Here is a 20,748-nt window from a genome sequence, read left to right on the forward strand (position 1 = left end):
CAAAGTCTTGGAAAACGGCCGGGGCATAACAGAGCCCGAAGGGCATCACCAGATATTCATAGTGCCCATCCCTGGTGTTAAAAGCCGTCTTCCATTCGTCCCCCTCACGGATGCGAATCAGGTTGTAAGCACCCTGCAGATCTAATTTAGTAAATACCCTTGCTCCCCGAAGCCTATCAAAAAGCTCAGATATCAGGGGTAGTGGGTACTTGTTCTTAATGGTGATGGCGTTAAGACCCCTGTAGTCTATGCATGGACGTAAGTCTCCACTTTTCTTCTGAACGAAGAAGAACCCAGCCCCTGCAGGTGACAGTGACTTCCTAATGAATCCTCTTGCCAGATTCTCTTGGATGTACTGAGACAGTGCCTCCATCTCTGGGAGAGATAACGGATAAACTCGACCCCAGGGAAGCTCAGCACCAGGCAAGAGGTCAATAGGACAGTCATAGGGGCAGTGAGGCGGAAGGGTCTCCACAGCCCTTTTGGAGATCACATCCGCATAGGGTCAATAGTGCTTCGGGAGAGAGGAAAGATCTGCAGGTACCTCTGTTGTAGCAACCTGAACGCACTCCCTCTGACATCTAGACTTACAGGATTTACTCCATCCCAAAATTCTCCCTGAGGACCACTCTATATGAGGAGAATGATAGCGTAGCCATGGTATCTCCAACAGGACCTCATCAATTCCCTCAGGAATGACTAATAGAGAGATAATCTCCTGATGTGATGGAGACACAGAAAGAGTGAAAGCAATGGTTTGGTGTGTAATCTGTGAGGGTAATGTCGACCCATTTACCACTCGAACGGTTACTGGTTTGGCGAGCATGAATAGGGGTATTGCGTGTCGCAGGGCAAAAGCGGATGGCATAAAATTACCCTCCGCCCCAGTGTCCACGCATAGCTCTACCATAAGAGTGTATGGGCCTATGGTAATTGTCCCCTTGAAGGACAACTTAGAGGCAAAAATCTCCGTGTCTAGTGTACCTCCTCCAACTGCCACTAGACGCTGACGTTTCCCCGACTGCTGAGGACACTTGGAGGCAAGTTGTCCTGACTGCTGACAAGCATGACAGACCTTAAGTGCACGAGCGGACCGGACTTGGACCCCACTCGTGACACCTCTATGGCCTCATGTGACTCGGGCGCCTGGACCGGAGATTCCAAAGGTCTGGCGAAGGTGGGAGCCAGCCAAAACCTCTGCCTACACTGGGCTCGCTCCAACCTTCGCTCGTGAAAACGAAGGTCTATGCGAGTTGATACAGCTATGAGCTCCTACAGTGTGGCAGGAATCTCCCTAGTGGCCAAAGCGTCCTTCACATGGTCAGCCAGCCCCCTCCAAAATACAGAAATGAGGGCTTTATCTGGCCACTCCAACTCAGACGCTAATGTACGGAAGTGGATGGCAAAATGGCTGACCATGGTCGAACCCTGAGTCAATGCCAGCAGTTGGAACGCCTTATCATGGGTGACTTGAGGTCCTACAAAGACCTGTTTCAGAGTGGCCAGAAACCGAGGAACGCTCAGCACAACATGATCGTTGTTCTCCCACAGCGGCGTAGCCCACTCCAAAGCTCTGTCCGAAAGGAGAGAGATTATGAATCCCACCTTTGCCCGCTCTGTGGGAAAACGTGCAGCCAGGAGCTCGAGATGTATACCACACTGGCTCACGGAACACCTACAGGACTTCCTGTCCCCAGAGTATTTTTCAGGCAACGGGAGGTGAGATAAGGTCAGAAAAGAGGTGGCAGTGGGTAAAGCTGCTGCAGCCATGCAAGCTGCCTGAACAGCTATTGCAGTAACATCCACCGCTGAGGTTGCATGCTCGAGAGACGCCAACCGGCCCTCCAGCAGCTGGATGTACCCCTGCAATCGCTGTTCATCCGCCATTACTTAGGCAGATCCTGGCGCTAGTATACTGTTAGGGTTGGCGGAACGCACCGAATATATTTATTAGATGAGATAGGTGCGTTCGCAACCCGGGATCCACTGTGCAGGAAAGAACCTGCTGCTAAGTAAGGCGGTGAAGTAAATTAGTATAAACGAACTCTGCTACTTCACAGAACCTGTAGTAAAGAGAACGCTGTGCCCTGTTTAGCTCACAGGGAACACAGCTACTGAGTAGAGCCGATAGTGGTCATGCAGTCCCAACCAAACACGCTGCTCCTCTCCGGGTGAGCCGGAATTCTAATGGCTATTAGCCAGCCCTGAATTCACTCATGAGAAACTCCTCACCGGAGGTGCCAGCATTCTAGGGGCTTATTTCAGCCAGGTCCCTGACCACACACACGACCACACTGGCGCTGAGCTCGTACATATTTGACACTAGCGCATGGCCGTGCTGTCATGAGAACCTTTTATAGCTGCAGCAACTTCAGGACCTTCCTAGAAGGACCAATGGAAGGCTGCCACAGAACTTGATCAGGTACAGGGCCTTCCTGGAGGACCAATGGAATTTGCTGCAGTACCTGAGCATGTGACCCTAGACCTCTACTGAGAGATCTTACCCTGGGCATGCTCAGTGTGTGCAAAGCAGGACTTAGTCCCAGAAAAGCCTGCTTATCGCAGACCAGTGCAGGGTACAATAGCAGAGCCTGGAGAGGCAGCAGTAACCCTTTGCACAGTATCAGAATCAATGAGACGCTGGGACCGACGTCTCCGCTGAGCAGGCTCCACTGCGGCCGATGCAGAATGGGAGACTGCAGCAGGCACGGCTCGAGATTCCCCCTGTTCAGTGGCGGGAACTCGACTCCTAACAGAACCGCTGATATGTGAGGGTCCAGGTACTGATCACAACTCTACAAGGTACGCTAATCCGTAAGATAGCATAGCTGCAAGTCATTATGGGGAGGTCTGCACAGCAGCGCAAAATGAAATTAGCCTGCCCCCCACAAAAAAGTAATAACACAAATAACGCACAGTGATAATGCTTTCAATACAGATAATGTAGCAGATGTTACCTGCAGCAGTCCTATGTAACATCACAGACAACAGTGTTTAGGGACCTCAGAAGTGCAGGCACAATGTTGAAGGCCACACAAAGTTAGAGATCAGGGTTGACAAGTGTTGAGTCACATAGTATATAAAAGTCGCCATAGCTGTACTGATTGAATCACAGAGTTCCATACTACATCTGGCTTTGACATCAGCACAAAAACTGAATCATAGAATTGGTTTTCATGGCCAAGCAGCTGCACCTAAGGGTGCTTCCACATTGTGTTCTGTGTCCCTGAAGGGGCATAGGTATGAAATCCCCTGCATAATAACGTTCCCCGGCTATTGTTATTTGTGTGTTCAGGTTTAGGGTCGCGGTCAGCTCAGGTTCCATCACCCTAGAGCTCGTTGGTGCTTGTCCTTTTGTGATTCCCTGCCATTGGAATCATGATAGTATAGCCGGCCAAATTGTTTGGGCTGAAGTAGGAGGAAAAGTAGTCTGAGGAAGTTTTTTTTTTTTTTCTCTCTCCTCTGAGGTTGCTGCTTAGCCTTAATTGCAGCCTGGCTGATTTTTTTTTTTTCCTCCTCTTAATCCTTGAATGGCTCTGACCTTAGCTGTTTATCATGGACGTCCAGAGTTTAGCTTCCAGCTTGAATAATCTTGCTGCTAAGGTTCAAAATATACAAGATTTTGTTGTACATGCTCCTATGTCTGAACCTAGAATTCCTATTCCAGAGTTCTTTGCTGGAGATAGATCTAGTTTTCTGAATTTTAGGAACAATTGCAAGCTGTTCCTTTCTTTGAAATCTCGCTCTTCTGGAGACCCTGCTCAGCAGGTTAAGATTATTATATCTTTCCTGCGGGGTGACCCTCAAAATTGGGCATTTGCATTGGCACCAGGGGATCCTGCGTTGCTTAATGTGGATGCGTTTTTTCTGGCATTGGGTTTGCTCTATGAGGAACCTAACCAAGAGATTCAGGCTGAAAAAGCTTTATTAGCTCTCTCTCAGGGGCAAGATGAAGCAGAAATATATTGTCAAAAATTTCGGAAATGGTCAGTGCTTACTCAGTGGAATGAGTGCGCCCTGGCTGCAAAGTTCAGAGATGGCCTTTCTGAGGCCATTAACCCCTCTGTGACCTTAGACGTACTATCCCGTCGAGGTGCCCTGGGCTTATCTGACCCTGGACGGGATAGTACGTCATAGCCGATCGGCCGCGCTCACGGGGGGAGCGCGGCCGATCGCGGCCGGGTGTCAGCTGCTTATCGCAGCTGACATCCGGCACTATGTGCCAGGAGCGGTCACGGACCGCCCCCGGCACATTAACCCCTGGCACACCGCGATCAAAGATGAGCGCGATGTGCCGGCGGTGCAGGGAAGCACCGCGCAGGGAGGGGGCTCCCTGCGGGCTTCCCTGAGACCCCCGGAGCAACGCGATGTGATCGCGTTGCTGCGAGGGTCTCACCTCCCTCCCTGCTCCCTCCAGCCCCGGATCCACGATGGCCGCGGATCCGGGTCCTGCAGGGAGGGAGGTGGCTTCACAGAGCCTGCTCAGAGCAGGCACTGTGAAGGCTGCAGCGCTGCATGTCAGATCAGTGATCTGACAGAGTGCTGTGCAAACTGTCAGATCACTGATCTGTGATGTCCCCCCCTGGGACAAAGTAAAAAAGTAAAAAAAAAATTTTCCAAATGTGTAAAAAAAATAAAAAAAAATATTCCAAAATAATGAAAAAAAAAAATATATATTATTCCCATAAATACATTTCTTCATCTAAATAAAAAAAAAAACCAATAAAAGTACACATATTTAGTATCGCCGCGTCCGTAACAACCCGACCTATCAAACTGTCCCACTAGTTAACCCCTTCAGTAAACACCGTAAGAAAAAAAAAAAAAAAAACGAGGCAAAAAACAACGCTTTATTATCATACCGCCGAACAAAAAGTGGAATAACACGCGATCAAAAGGACAGATATAAATAACCATGGTACCGCTGAAAGCGTCATATTGTCCCGCAAAAAAAGAGCCACCATACAGCATCATCAGCAAAAAAATAAAAAAGTTATAGTCCTGAGAATAAAGCTATGCAAAAATAATTATTTTTTCTGTAAAATAGTTTTTATCGTATAAAAGCGCCAAACCATAAAAAAATGATATAAATGAGGTATCGCTGTAATTGTACTGACCCGAAGAATAAAACTGATTTATCAATTTTACCAAACGCGGAACGGTATAAACGCCTCCCCCAATAGAAATTCATGAATAGCTGGCTTTTGGTCATTCTTCCTCACAAAAATCGGAATAAAAAGCGATCAAAAAATGTCACGTGCCCAAAAATGTTTTCAATAAAAACGTCAACTCGTCCCGCAAAAAACAAGACCTCATATGACTCTGTGGACCAAAATATGGAAAAATTATAGCTCTCAAAATGTGGTATTGCAAAAAATATTTTTTGCAATAAAAAGGGTCTTTCAGTGTGTGACGGCTGCCAATCATAAAAATCCGCTAAAAAACTCGCTATAAAAGTAAATCAAACCCCCCTTCATCACCCCCTTAGTTAGGGAAAAATAAAAAAAAATGTATTTATTTCCATTTTCCCATTAGGGCTAGGGTTAGGGCCAGGGTTAGGGCTAGGGTTAGGGCTAGGGTTAGGGCTAGGGTTAGGGCTAGGGCTAGGGTTAGGGCTAGGGTTAGGGCTAGGGTTAGGGCTAGGGTTAGGGTTAGGGCTAGGGTTAGGGCTAGGGTTAGGGCTAGGGTTAGGGTTAGGGTTAGGGCTAGGGTTAGGGCTAGGGTTAGGGTTAGGGCTAGGGTTGGGGCTACAGTTAGGGTTGGGGCTAAAGTTAGGGTTAGGGTTTAGATTACATTTACAGTTGGGAATAGGGTTGGGATTAGGGTTAGGGGTGTGTCAGGGTTAGAGGTGTGGTTAGGGTTACCGTTGGAATTAGGGTTAGGGGTGTGTTTAGATTAGGGTTTCAGTTATAATTGGATGGTTTCCACTGTTTCGGCACATCAGGGGCTCTCCAAACACGACATGGCGTCCGATCTCAATTCCAGCCAATTCTGCGTTGAAAAAGTAAAACAGTGCTCCTTCCCTTCCGAGCTCTCCTGTGTGCCCAAACAGGGGTTTACCCCAACATATGGGGTATCAGCGTACTCAGGACAAATTGGACAACAACTTTTGTGGACCAATTTCTCCTGTTACCCTTGGGAAAATACAAAACTGGGGGCTAAAAAATAATTTTTGTGGGAAAACAAAAAGATTTTTTATTTTCACGGCTCTGCGTTATAAACTGTAGTGAAACACTTGGGGGTTCAAAGTTCTCACAACACATCTAGATAAGTTCATTGAGGGGTCTAGTTTCCAATATGGGGTCACTTGTGGGGGGTTTCTACTGTTTAGGTACATTAGGGGCTCTGCAAACGCAATGTGACGCCTGCAGACCAATCCATCTAAGTCTGCATTCCAAATGATGCTCCTTCCCTTCCGAGCCCTCCCATGCGCCCAAACGGTGGTTCCCCCCCACATATCGGGTATCAGCGTACTCAGGACAAATTGGACAACAACATTTAGGGTCCAATTTCTCCTGCTAACCTTGGAAAAATACAAAACTGGGGGCTAAAATATAATTTTTGTGGAAAAAAAAATATTTTTTATTTGCATGGCTCTGCGTTATAAACTGTAGTGAAATACTTGGGGGTTCAAAGCTCTCACAACACATCAAGATGAGTTCCTTAGGGGGTCTACTTTCCAAAATGGTGTCACTTGTGGGGGGTTTCTACTGTTTAGGTACATTAGGGGCTCTGCAAACGCAATGTGACGCCTGCAGACCATTCCATCTAAGTCTGCATTCCAAATGGCGCTCCTTCCCTTCCGAACCCTCCCATGCGCCCAAACGGTGGTTCCCCCCCACATATGGGGTATCAGCGTACTCAGGACAAATTGGACAACAACTTTTGGGGTCCAATTTCTCCTGTTACCCTAGGGAAAATACAAAACTGGGGGCTAAAAAATAATTTTTGTGGGAAAAAAATTTTGTTTTATTTTTATGGCTCTGCATTATAAACTTCTGTGAAGCCCTTGGTGGGTCAAAGTGCTCACCACACATCCAGATAAGTTCCTTAGGGGGTCTACTTTCCAAAATGGTGTCACTTGTGGGGGGTTTCAATGTTTAGGCACATCAGTGGCTCTCCAAACGCAATATGGCGTCCCATCTCAATTCCTGTCAATTTTGCATTGAAAAGTCAAACGGCGCTCCTTCCCTTCCGAGCTCTCCCATGCACCCAAACAGTGGTTTACTGCCACATATGGGGTATCAGCGTACTCGGGACAAATTGGACAACAACTTTTGAGGTCCAATTTCTTCTCTTACCCTTGGAAAAATAAAAAATTGGGGGCAAAAATATAATTTTTGTGAAAAAATATGATTTTTTATTTTTACGGTTCTGCATTATAAACTTCTGTGAAGCACTTGGTGGGTCAAAGTGCTCACCACACCTCTAGATAAGTTCCTTAGGGGTCTACTTTCCAAAATGGTGTCACTTGTGGGGGGTTTCAATGTTTAGGCACATCAGTGGCTCTCCAAACGCAACATGGCGTCCCATCTCAATTCCTGTCAATTTTGCATTGAAAAGTCAAATAGCGCTCCTTCCCTTCCGAGCTCTCCCATGCGCCCAAACAGTGGTTTACTGCCACATATGGGGTATCAGCGTACTCAGGACAAATTGACAACAACTTTTTGGGTCCAATGTCTCCTGTTACCCTTGGTAAAATAAAACAAATTGAAGCTGAAGTAAATTTTTTGTGAAAAAAAGTTAAATGTTCATTTTTATTTAAACATTCCAAAAATTCCTATTAAACACCTGAAGGGTTAATAAACTTCTTGAATGTGGTTTTGAGCACCTTGAGGGGTGCAGTTTTTAGAATGGTGTCACACTTGGGCATTTTCTATCATATAGACCCCTCAAAATGACTTCAAATGAGACGTGGTCCCTAAAAAAAAATGGTGTTGTAAAAATGAGAAATTGCTGGTCAACTTTTAACCCTTATAACTCCCTAACAAAAAAAAAATTGGTTCCAAAATTATGCTGATGTAAAGGAGACATGTGGGAAATGTTACTTATTAAGTATTTTATGTGACATATCTCTGTGATTTAATTGCATAAAAATTCAAAGTTTGAAAATTGCGAAATTTTCAAAATTTTCGCCAAATTTCCATTTTTTTCACAAATAAACGCAGGTACTATCAAAGAAATTTTACCACCATCATGAAGTACAATATGTGATGAGAAAACAATGTCAGAATCACCAGGATCCGTTGAAGCGTTTCGGAGTTATAACCTCATAAAGGGACAGTGGTCAGAATTGTAAAAATTGGCCTGGTCATTGACGTGCAAACCACCCTTGGGGGTAAAGGGGTTAAAGATGTTATGGTGGGGTTCCCTGTGCCTACGGGTCTGAATGAGTCTATGACTATGGCTATTCAGATTGATCGGCGTTTACGGGAGCGCAAACCTGTGCACCATTTGGCGGTGTCTTCTGAACAGGCACTTGAGACAATGCAATGTGATAGAGTTCAGTCTAGAAGTGAACGGCAAAACTATAGGCGGAAAAATGGGTTGTGCTTTTATTGTGGTAATTCAGCTCATGTTATATCAGCATGCTCTAAACGCACAAAAAAGGTTGATAAGTCTGTTGCCATTAGTACGTTACAGTCTAAGTTCATTCTGTCTGTGACTCTGATTTGCTCATTATCATCCATTTCCGTCGATGCCTATGTAGATTCAGGCGCTGCCCTGAGTCTTATGGATTGGTCATTTGCCAAGCGATGTGGGTTTAGTCTTGAGCCTCTGGAAGTCCCTATTCCTTTGAAGGGAATTGACTCTACACCTTTGGCTATGAATAATCCTCAGTACTGGACACAAGTGACCATGCGTATGACTCCCGTTCATCAGGAGGTGATTCGCTTCCTGGAATTGTATAATTTACATGATGTTCTAGTACTTGGTCTGCCATGGTTACAAACTCATAATCCAGTCCTTGACTGGAAAACAATGTCTGTGTTAAGCTGGGGATGTCAGGGGGTTCATGATGATGCACCTCCGATTTCTATCGCTTCATCTACTCCTTCTGAGGTTCCTGTATTTTTGTCTGATTATCGGGATGTTTTTGAGGAGCCTAAGCTCAGTTCGCTTCCTCCTCACAGGGATTGCGATTGTGCTATAGATGTAATTCCTGGTAGTAAATTTCCTAAAGGTCGTTTGTTCAATCTGTCAGTGCCAGAGCATACTGCTATGCGGGATTATGTTAAGGAGTCCTTGGAAAAGGGACATATCCGTCCATCTTCATCCCCTTTGGGAGCAGGTTTTTTTTTCGTGGCCAAAAAAGATGGGTCCTTGAGGCCTTGTATAGATTATCGTCTTTTGAATAAGATTACCGTAAAATATCAGTATCCTTTGCCTTTGTTGACTGATTTGTTTGCTCGCATTAAGGGGGCTAAATGGTTCACTAAGATTGATCTTCGGGGTGCGTATAATCTTATACGAATAAAGCAAGGTGATGAGTGGAAAACCGCATTTAATACGCCTGAGGGCCATTTTGAGTATTTGGTAATGCCTTTCGGACTTTCTAATGCTCCTTCAGTCTTCCAGTCCTTTATGCACGATATTTTCCGTGAATATCTGGATAAATTTATGATTGTGTATTTGGATGATATTTTGGTTTTTTCTGATGACTGGGAGTCTCATGTTCAGCAGGTCAGGAAGGTGTTTCAGGTCCTGCGGGCTAATTCCTTGTTTGTAAAGGGCTCAAAGTGTCTCTTTGGAGTCCAGAAGATTTCTTTCTTGGGGTATATTTTTTCCCCTTCTACTATTGAGATGGATCCCGTCAAGGTTCGGGCTATTTGTGACTGGACGCAGCCTGCATCTCTTAAGAGTCTGCAGAAGTTCTTGGGCTTTGCTAATTTCTATCGTCGTTTTATAACTAATTTTTCTAGTGTTGTTAAGCCTTTGACGGATTTGACTAAGAAGGGTGCTGATGTTGCTGATTGGTCTCCTGCGGCTGTGGAGGCCTTTCAGGAACTTAAGCGCCGGTTTTCTTCTGCTCCTGTGTTGCGTCAGCCTGATGTTTCGCTTCCTTTCCAGGTTGAGGTTGATGCTTCCGAGATTGGAGCGGGGGCGGTTTTGTCACAGAGAAGCTCCGATTGCTCGGTGATGAAGCCATGTGCTTTCTTTTCTAGAAAATTTTCGCCCGCTGAGCGGAATTATGATGTGGGTAATCGGGAACTTTTGGCCATGAAGTGGGCATTTGAGGAGTGGCGTCATTGGCTGGAGGGTGCTAGACATCATGTGGTGGTCTTGACTGATCACAAAAATCTGATTTACCTTGAGTCTGCCAGGCGTCTGAATCCTAGACAGGCTCGTTGGTCACTGTTTTTCTCTCGTTTCAATTTTGTGGTTTCATACCTGCCAGGTTCAAAGAATGTGAAGGCGGATGCTCTTTCTAGGAGTTTTGTGCCTGACTCCCCTGGAAATTCTGAGCCCACTGGTATCCTTAGGGATGGGGTGATTTTGTCGGCCGTCTTCCCAGACTTGCGACGTGCTTTGCAGGAGTTTCAGGCGGGTAAACCTGATCGTTGTCCGCCTGAGAGACTGTTTGTTCCGGATAGTTGGACCAGTAGAGTCATCTCCGAGGTCCATTCTTCTGCGTTGGCAGGTCATCCTGGAATATTTGGTACTAGAGACTTGGTGGCCAGGTCTTTTTGGTGGCCTTCCTTGTCGAGGGATGTGCGTTCTTTTGTGCAGTCTTGTGAGGTTTGTGCTCGGGCTAAGCCTTGCTGTTCTCGAGCCAGTGGATTGTTGTCACCTTTGCCTATCCCGAAGAGGCCTTGGACGCACATTTCCATGGACTTTATTTCGGATCTCCCTGTCTCTCAAAAAATGTCCGTCATCTGGGTTGTGTGTGACCGCTTTTCTAAAATGGTTCATCTTGTACCCTTGCCTAAGTTGCCTTCCTCCTCTGAGTTGGTCCCTCTGTTTTTCCAGAACGTGGTTCGTTTGCATGGGATTCCGGAGAACATCGTTTCTGACAGGGGATCCCAGTTTGTGTCTAGATTTTGGCGGACGTTCTGTGCTAAGATGGGCATTGATTTGTCCTTTTCGTCTGCATTCCACCCTCAGACGAATGGCCAGACGGAGCGAACTAATCAGACCTTGGAAACTTATTTGAGGTGTTTTGTTTCTGCTGATCAGGATGACTGGGTTACCTTTTTGCCGCTGGCTGAGTTTGCCCTTAATAATCGGGCTAGTTCTGCTACCTTGGTTTCTCCTTTCTTTTGTAATTCGGGGTTTCATCCTCGTTTTTCCTCTGGTCAGGTGGAACCTTCTGATTGTCCTGGAGTGGACATGGTGGTGGATGGGTTGCATCAGATTTGGAGTCATGTGGTGGACAATTTGAAGTTGTCCCAGGAGAAGGCTCAGCAGTTTGCTAATCGCCGTCGCCGCGTGGGTCCTCGACTTCGTGTTGGGGACTTGGTGTGGTTGTCTTCTCGTTTTGTTCCTATGAAGGTCTCTTCTCCTAAGTTCAAGCCTCGGTTCATCGGTCCTTATAGGATCTTGGAAATTCTTAACCCTGTGTCGTTTCGTTTGGATCTCCCGGCATCATTTGCTATTCATAATGTGTTCCATCGGTCGTTGTTGCGGAGGTATGAGGTACCTGTTGTTCCTTCGCTTGAGCCTCCTGCTCCGGTGCTGGTGGAGGGAGAATTGGAGTATGTTGTGGAGAAGATCTTGGATTCTCGTGTTTCCAGACGGAAACTCCAATATTTGGTCAAGTGGAAGGGTTATGGTCAGGAGGATAATTCTTGGGTGGTTGCCTCTGATGTTCATGCTGATGATTTGGTCCGCGCTTTTCATAGGGCTCATCCTGGTCGCCCTGGTGGTTCTCGTGAGGGTTCGGTGACCCCTCCTCAAGGGGGGGTACTGTTGTGAGTTCTGTTTTTGGGCTCCCTCTGGTGGTTACTGATGGTACTGGGTGATTTGTGTTCTGCTGTCTCTGGTGTCCACCTGTTCTATTAGGATTTGGGAGTTTCCTATTTAACCGGGCTTTCTTGTCATTTCCCCACCGGCTATCAAGGTTATCAGAGTGTTTTGTTACCTCAGCTTCTGGCTTCAGTAATCTCCAGGACAAGCTAAGTTTTTGATTTTCTTGTTCCACGTTTTGCTTTATTTTTGTCTTGTCCAGCTTGCATATAATTGTTTCTTTGCTGCTGGTTGCTCTAGTGGGCTGTAATTGCTCCTCATGTTCCATGAGTTGGAACATGAGTTCAAGTAATTACAGGATGGTTTTTTGAAGGGTTTTTTGCTGACCGCGCAGTTTACTTTTGTATCCTCTGCTATCTAGTTTTAGCGGGCCTCATTTTGCTGAATCTGTTTTCATACTGTGTATGTGCCTTCCTCTCATTTCACCGTCATTATATGTGGGGGGCTGCTATTTCTGTGGGGGATTTCTCTGGAGGCAAGAGAGGTCTGTGTTTCTTCTAATAGGGGAAGTTAGATCTTCGGCTGGTGCGAGACGTCTAGGATCAACGTAGGTACGTTCCCCGGCTATAGTTATTTGTGTGTTCAGGTTTAGGGTCGCGGTCAGCTCAGGTTCCATCACCCTAGAGCTCGTTGGTGCTTGTCCTTTTGTGATTCCCTGCCATTGGAATCATGACAGTCCAGACATTAACAAAATGCAAAGTGAATGAACAAGAGAAATCTAAATCATATCAATATATGGGGTGACCAACTTTTGCTTTGATTAGAGGTGAGTGATTCAATATCAAAGTAATTAAATTCACCATGAATTTGTCCAAACTCTAATGAATCTAACATTTTGGGGAAACAGTTTGTGCAAATCCTGCATTTGTCAGCCAATTGGATTCAAGGACAATAAGGATTTAAAAATAACAAACTCTTATGATCACTTCTCCCTATCCCTGACTATACTTCATCTTCTCCTACCATTGGGTAAACAAACGCACATGGTGTCCCACATGACTGGATGGAGTGCAACGCACATCATTTATGTGCATCGTGTCGGACATAACTGTATAGGTCCTAACTTTTAATGGTAGCCTCTGGAAGACCTGAAGGCAGGGGAAGAATGAAGAGCAGGCAATGGAAGGACTGTGTGGGAGGCAATGTTGGAGGGACGAGTATAAGGAAAACCAAACAGAGATATGTATAAAAATGTATATTTTCCCAACTGGAAATTGAGTACATTTGCTAAAGTTCCATTTTGTAAGATTTGCTTTGCTCTAATATTGGTACTGGAATTTTGGCTGCACTATACTTTTATTTTGCACAATGTACTAAGTGAATAGTAATAATCCTAAAAATAATAATTATACATTAAAGTTAATAAAAAACCCTGTAAATTGTAAATTATTATGTGTTTGTAATAAAAATGGGCAAATATACCAATTTTTTTTAGGTAAAATGGTAGCACTTCTAGCGCACATACTAATAAAACAGATTATAGTGATACTTACCAAACTTCCTATGGAATGTTGCGTCTACAGTGACAAAATATAAAAGAAATGACACAATGGAAATTCTCACCTTCAGTGGAAGGATAATGCGCCATAATGGCAAAGTCTTGACATTCAGTCATTATTTCTGTGTTCACTCTTCCAGCAGAATGAAGGTTGGTTAAATGCTCTTTCTTTTAAGTGACTATAACTTTGTCAAGTACATAATGTTAACATTTGCACAGATGCTAGAAATAATTCTAATCGTGTTCTTAGCGCAGATAAATATTCAATCATTATAAATTAAATCATGCTCTTAAGTGACTTTATAGTTCGAAGTGTTAACCTGATTACTTTGTGTAGTAAAATGTTATGCATTCACAACTGGAAATGAAAAGAAAATACCTTTCACATGGTTGATGAGGGCAGTTATTTACAGTATTTCTTGTCACAGCATGCAACACTTTCTTTTAGGGCATCACTCCAGTGCTTTTTTTCTATTTTACCACTGGAGTAGTGGCACTGATTTAAGTTCCCTACCCCTATTATTATACTTACGAGCTGCCATCTCCACCACCTGCCGGATCACTCCAGTGTTTGCTGGGTGAGTTGGAAGTCAGCACTCAATGTAAATCTATGAGATCCAGAGCAAGGCCAGAACAAGGCTTTGATAGGCTTACAATGATAGCTTGTGACCATTACCTCTGAGTTCTGACACCACCTCCTTTTCCCCAGGGCCACCTCCTCCTGTCTTACTAACAGCCTCTCCTGTATACAGCTGACAACAAAGTTGACCACTACAATGTCAAGGGACATGTTAAAGAAATGAAAAACTGACCAGTTCCTTGAATCTAAAACTTCTGTATAAGTCACTATCGCTCCACTAATCAATGTTTGCAAATACATTCGCCATTAAGAGCTACCTCATGGGACTTCTTTACCTGAAATTTATGTAATTAGAAAGCATGTTCTCAATGTACTAGCAATGTTCAAGGTTTAACTCGTAAAGAATTCAGAAATAGTTGGCTTGCTAAAACCTTTCATTGCCAGACATTTCAGAACATTTAGCACTTTTATTAGTTAGGACAAATTTTTCACTTATGAGATGCAAAAATAAATTCTGAAACTAAAAATAAAAAAATGTTATTCACAGCCATATGGTCTTTGCAAATCATCATATTACGCCTAGGTATTTTACACATTAAAAATGTGGCAATAATGCCGATTATGCCTATGTAACTATATAGCTACAAAATTACCAAGCATGAATAATAGACCAAAGCTATAACTTTAGGCAATGAACTTGTAGAAAGGTAAAATCTAAAGGAAAAAATAGACAGTGCACATCTTAAAAGTGATTGTATGATCTGACTTCACAAAGCTCCTAAAAGTAGACTGATGCATGCAAAGTTATGATTACTTTGGCAAATTTGCTTAGGATTGTTCTAGATAATCTGTAATAGTAATTCCATGAAAATAATAAGTAAAGCAATAAATAATTGTTGTGGATTTGAAAATATGCAGTTTATTCATTATTACATATGTTCTGTATATTTTTCTGAGCATGTAAATGGAGTAAAATTCTTTTTCACCTGCACTACCAGTGGATTTTTAAATTATTTCGACAGGATTTATTAGAGAAAATGACCTACAGCTAAAACCTAGTACTTGGAGTTGTTGTAATACATATCAAGAATGTTAAAGTAGCAGTTAAGTTTTGTTTTAATTCATCGTGACATTCGGCCAATATACTGTATAGTAACCAGGGATTCAAGCTTGAGGAGGCTAATTTGCATATTCCAGGTGCCTTCTGGGAAAAGCGAAGAGTCTCCCTAAGCTAGAAGATCGTTGGGTACAGCCGGGACCACCTGCTTGGAAAGCATCACCAAACCAATTTTTGCCTGTAGGACATTATTGCAAGAGAGCTTGGCTGAGTAGATTACACAAGAAGGAAAACAAACAGCAAGTCAGCAGGATCTAGGAGCAACATGGCAGATGTGACAACCTACATGGTGAGCTGCAGCATGTGCTACATGTTCACAGATCGACCAGAAGAAGAATCAAATTTCACCTGTCAGAAGTGTAGACTAGTGGCCCTTTTAGAAGAAAAGGTGCGGGGTCTGGAAGAAAGAATAGCAACTTTGAAACTCATCAAAGAGAATGAAGACTTTCTAGACAGAACAGAAGCATCTCTACTGGTCACAGAAGGTGAAAAAAGTGTCAGAGAACCTCCAAATGCAGATGAGTGGAAGCATGTGACCAAAAGAAGCAAGAAGACCATGGAGAAATCACCAACCACACAACTGAAGAACCGATATCAAATCTTTGTAGAGGATGAAGATGGCACACCTAAGGATGAAGCAATACCAGCAAGCAAAAAAGAAAAGGGCACACAGCAACAAGTGACAGCAAAAAGTACAGCCAAAAAACAACGAAGAGTGGTGGTGGTGGGAGACTCACTACTGAGAGGCACAGAAGCAGCCATCTGCAGACCGGACATAACTGCAAGAGAAGTATGCTGCCTTCCAGGTGCGATGATCAAGGATGTGACCGATAGGATACCAAAGCTCTTCAGCTCCAAGGACGTCCACCCATTTCTTCTCATACATGTTGGCACCAATGACACGGCAACGAAGGACCTACCGACAATCTGCAAAGACTTTGAAGAGTTGGGGAAGAAAGTAAAGGAACTGGATGCACAGGTAGTTTTTTCTTCTATCCTTCCAGTAGACGGGCATGGCACCAGGAGATGGAACAGGATCCTTGATGCAAACAACTGGCTAAGACGATGGTGCAGACAACAAGGATTCGGATTCCTGGACCACGGTGTGAATTACTGGTACGATGGACTCCTCGCCAGAGACGGACTACACCTCAACAAACCTGGGAAACACACATTCGCCAGAAGACTCGCTACACTCATCAGGAGGGCGTTAAACTAGAAGAAGAGGGGACGGGAAGAAAAACATTAGACTTGAACAAAGAAGACCCAGGAAAACATACTCAGATGGGAGGTAAGAACATTTCTAAAAAAATCCACAGCGAGGAGATTGGAACAAAACAAAATCCTCTAAACTGCATGCTCGCAAACGCCAGAAGCCTGACAAACAAGATGGAAGAACTAGAAGCAGAAATATCTACAGGTAACTTTGACATAGTGGGAATAACCGAGACATGGTTAGATGAAAGCTATGACTGGGCAGTTAACTTACAGGGTTACAGTCTGTTTAGAAAAGATCGTAAAAATCGGAGAGGAGGAGGGGTTTGTCTCTATGTAAAGTCTTGTCTAAAGTCCACTTTAAGGGAGGATATTAGCGAAGGAAATGAGGATGTCGAGTCCATATGGGTCAAAATTCATGGAGGGAAAAATGGTAACAAAATTCTCATTGGGGTCTGTTACAAACCCCCAAATATAACAGAAACCATGGAAAGTCTACTTCTAAAGCAGATAGATGAAGCTGCAACCCATAATGAGGTCCTGGTTATGGGGGACTTTAACTACCCGGATATTAACTGGGAAACAGAAACCTGTGAAACCCATAAAGGCAACAGGTTTCTGCTAATAACCAAGAAAAATTATCTTTCACAATTGGTGCATAATCCAACCAGAGGAGCAGCACTTTTAGACCTAATACTATCTAATAGACCTGACAGAATAACAAATCTGCAGGTGGTTGGGCTTCTAGGAAATAGCGACCACAATATTGTGCAGTTTCACCTGTCTTTCACTAGGGGGACTTGTCAGGGAGTCACAAAAACACTGAACTTTAGGAAGGCAAAGTTTGACCAGCTTAGAGATGCCCTTAATCTGGTAGACTGGGACAATATCCTCAGAAATAAGAATACAGATAATAAATGGGAAATGTTTAACAAGTCCCATTGGATGATGCCTGCTACAGTGACAGTGATTGACACATTAGCCAATGATGGGACAGTAGTAGTCCCATCATCCGGCTAATGTGTTGAATGTAAAAAAAAAAACATACTACATACATACTACATACATGCTACATACATACTACATACATACATACTACATACATACTACATACAGTACATTCATACATTACATACAATACATTCATACATTACATACAATACATACATATAGGCATACAGTACATTAAGAACATCCTAAATAGGCAGTGTAAGCGGTTTAAACACTTGTGGGAATAAAAGGACTAGAAATAGGAAAAACCCAATGTGGCTAAACAAAGAAGTAAGACAGGCAATTAACAGTAAAAAGAAAGCATTTGCACTACTAAAGCAGGATGGCACCATTGAAGCTCTAAAAAACTATAGGGAGAAAAATACTTTATCTAAAAAACTAATTACAGCTGCCAAAAAGGAAACAGAGAAGCACATTGCTAAGGAGAGTAAAACTAATCCCAAACTGTTCTTCAACTATATCAATAGTAAAAGAATAAAAACTGAAAATGTAGGCCCCTTAAAAAATAGTGAGGAAAGAATGGTTGTAGATTATGAGGAAAAAGCTAACATATTAAACACCTTCTTCTCCACGGTATTCACGGTGGAAAATGAAATGCTAGGTGAAATCCCAAGAAACAATGAAAACCCTATATTAAGGGTCACCAATCTAACCCAAGAAGAGGTGCGAAACCGGCTAAATAAGATTAAAATAGATAAATCTCCGGGTCCGGATGGCATACACCCATGAGTACTAAGAGAACTAAGTAATGTAATAGATAAACCATTATTTCTTATTTTTAGGGACTCTATAGCGACAGGGTCTGTTCTGCTGGACTGGCGCATAGCAAATGTGGTGCCAATATTCAAAAAGGGCTCTAAAAGTGAACCTGGAAATTATAGGCCAGTAAGTCTAACCTCTATTGTTGGTAAAATATTTGAAGGGTTTCTGAGGGATGTTATTCTGGATTATCTCAATGAGAATAACTGTTTAACTCCATATCAGCATGGGTTTATGAGAAATCGCTCCTGTCAAACCAATCTAATCAGTTTTTATGAAGAGGTAAGCTATAGGCTGGACAACGGTGAGTCATTGGATGTGGTATATCTCGATTTTTCCAAAGCGTTTGATACCGTGCCGCACAAGAGGTTGGTACACAAAATGAGAATGCTTAGTCTGGGGGAAAATGTGTGTAAATGGGTTAGTAACTGGCTTAGTGATAGAAAGCAGAGGGTGGTTATAAATGGTATAGTCTCTAACTGGGTCGCTGTGACCAGTGGGGTACCGCAGGGGGCAGTATTGGGACCTGTTCTCTTCAACATATTCATTAATGATCTGGTAGAAGGTTTACACAGTAAAATATCGATATTTGCAGATGATACAAAACTATGTAAAGCAGTTAATACAAGAGAAGATAATATTCTGCTACAGATGGATCTGGATAAGTTGGAAACTTGGGCTGAAAGGTGGCAGATGAGGTTTAACAATGATAAATGTAAGGTTATACACATGGGAAGAAGGAATCAATATCACCATTACACACTGAATGGGAAACCACTGGGTAAATCTGACAGGGAGAAGGACTTGGGGATCCTAGTTAATGATAAACTTACCTGGAGCAGACAGTGCCAGGCAGCAGCTGCCAAGGCAAACAGGATCATGGGGTGCATTAAAAGAGGTCTGGATACACATGATGAGAGCATTATACTGCCTCTGTACAAATCCCTAGTTAGACCACACATGGAGTACTGTGTCCAGTTTTGGGCACGGTTGCTCAGGAAGGATATAATGGAACTAGAGAGAGTACAAAGGAGGGCAACAAAATTAATAAAGGGGATGGGAGAACTACAATACCCAGATAGATTAGCGAAATTAGGATTATTTAGTCTAGAAAAAAGACGACTGAGGGGCGATCTAATAACCATGTATAAGTATATAAGGGGACAATACAAATATCTCGCTGAGGATCTGTTTATACCAAGGAAGGTGACGGGCACAAGGGGGCATTCTTTGCGTCTGGAGGAGAGAAGGTTTTTCCACCAACATAGAAGAGGATTCTTTACTGTTAGGGCAGTAAGAATCTGGAATTGCTTGCCTGAGGAGGTGGTGATGGCGAACTCAGTCGAGGGGTTCAAGAGAGGCCCGGATGTCTTCCTGGAGCAGAACAATATTGTATCATACAAATATTAGGTTCTGTAGAAGGACGTAGATCTGGGGATTTATTATGATGGAATATAGGCTGAACTGGATGGACAAATGTCTTTTTTCGGCCTTACTAACTATGTTACTATGTTATGTTACTATTTAGGCTTTTCTTTGAATGAGGGTATGCTTCTCTTGAGTGAGGTCATATGATCACAGAGTGACAACCTGGGAATTGAATGTCTTTAGGTTTCCTCAAGGGGTTCACCATCTCATTCACTAGAACTGTATTGTATGGTGAGATTACATTTACTGTATCACTGAAGTTATCCAGAGGAGAAGGATGTACATAAATTATTATTACAGTTACTGACAATGATTAGGTAGCTAATGTCACACAGTTATAATGTAGAAAATCACAGTTCAGCCTTTCTGAGTGTTACACACTTGTCCTGGTCTACAATATTTTCTTGTGATCCACGTCGAGCTTTGCAAGTAGCCTTGAGTGCATCCATGTGTTGTATATACTATGCCTATATAAGGCCTTCCGAGAAACTTGTGCCTTGGCATTGTATTAAGTATTTCTAGTAACTCTTTTAGTTTGTCTGTGTACAGTTCCTGTCCATGGACTCCAGGCCGTTTCCTGGTCACCTGAGGTTTCCTATCCCTGAATTACTTGTTGTGGATTCCAGTAACCCTACTGCTTGTTATTAGTCTTCAAGACTTCACCTGTCAGTGGTCTTCGGGACTTCACTTGTTTGCTTGTAGTTTCCATGGAATTAAGACATTCTCGTCACTCCAGAGATCTGTTTGCTACCTTTCCTTTGTCTTCTATTACCTTTTCTGTGTTTATGGCGGTTTTCAGGATGTTTCCTAACTGCCTGTGACTTCCTTGATATTTAGACTTTCTTGTTACTCTTGAGTTTTGTCTGCTACCTGTCTCTGGTCTCCAGGACCCCTTCAAGACTTTCAGGCTGCCTCTTCATGTCTGCCCACGGCTTCCAGGACATCTCCTGTCCACTTGTGGCTTCCAGAACCTTTTTAAGACTTTCAGTCTGTCTCTACAGGTCCTTCTGTGGCCTTCGGGATGTCTCCTTACAGCTTGTGGTTTTCAGGACCCCTACGATGCATTCATTTTGCCTCCAAGTGTTCCCTGTGGCTTCCTTGGCATTACCTGTCTGCTTGCAGCTTCCATAACCATTTCAATACTTTCAGTTTTCCTTCAGTAACTCTGATATG

The sequence above is a fragment of the Ranitomeya imitator genome, chromosome 2, assembly GCF_032444005.1.
Source record: "Ranitomeya imitator isolate aRanImi1 chromosome 2, aRanImi1.pri, whole genome shotgun sequence".
NCBI classification, from domain to species: domain Eukaryota; kingdom Metazoa; phylum Chordata; class Amphibia; order Anura; family Dendrobatidae; genus Ranitomeya; species Ranitomeya imitator.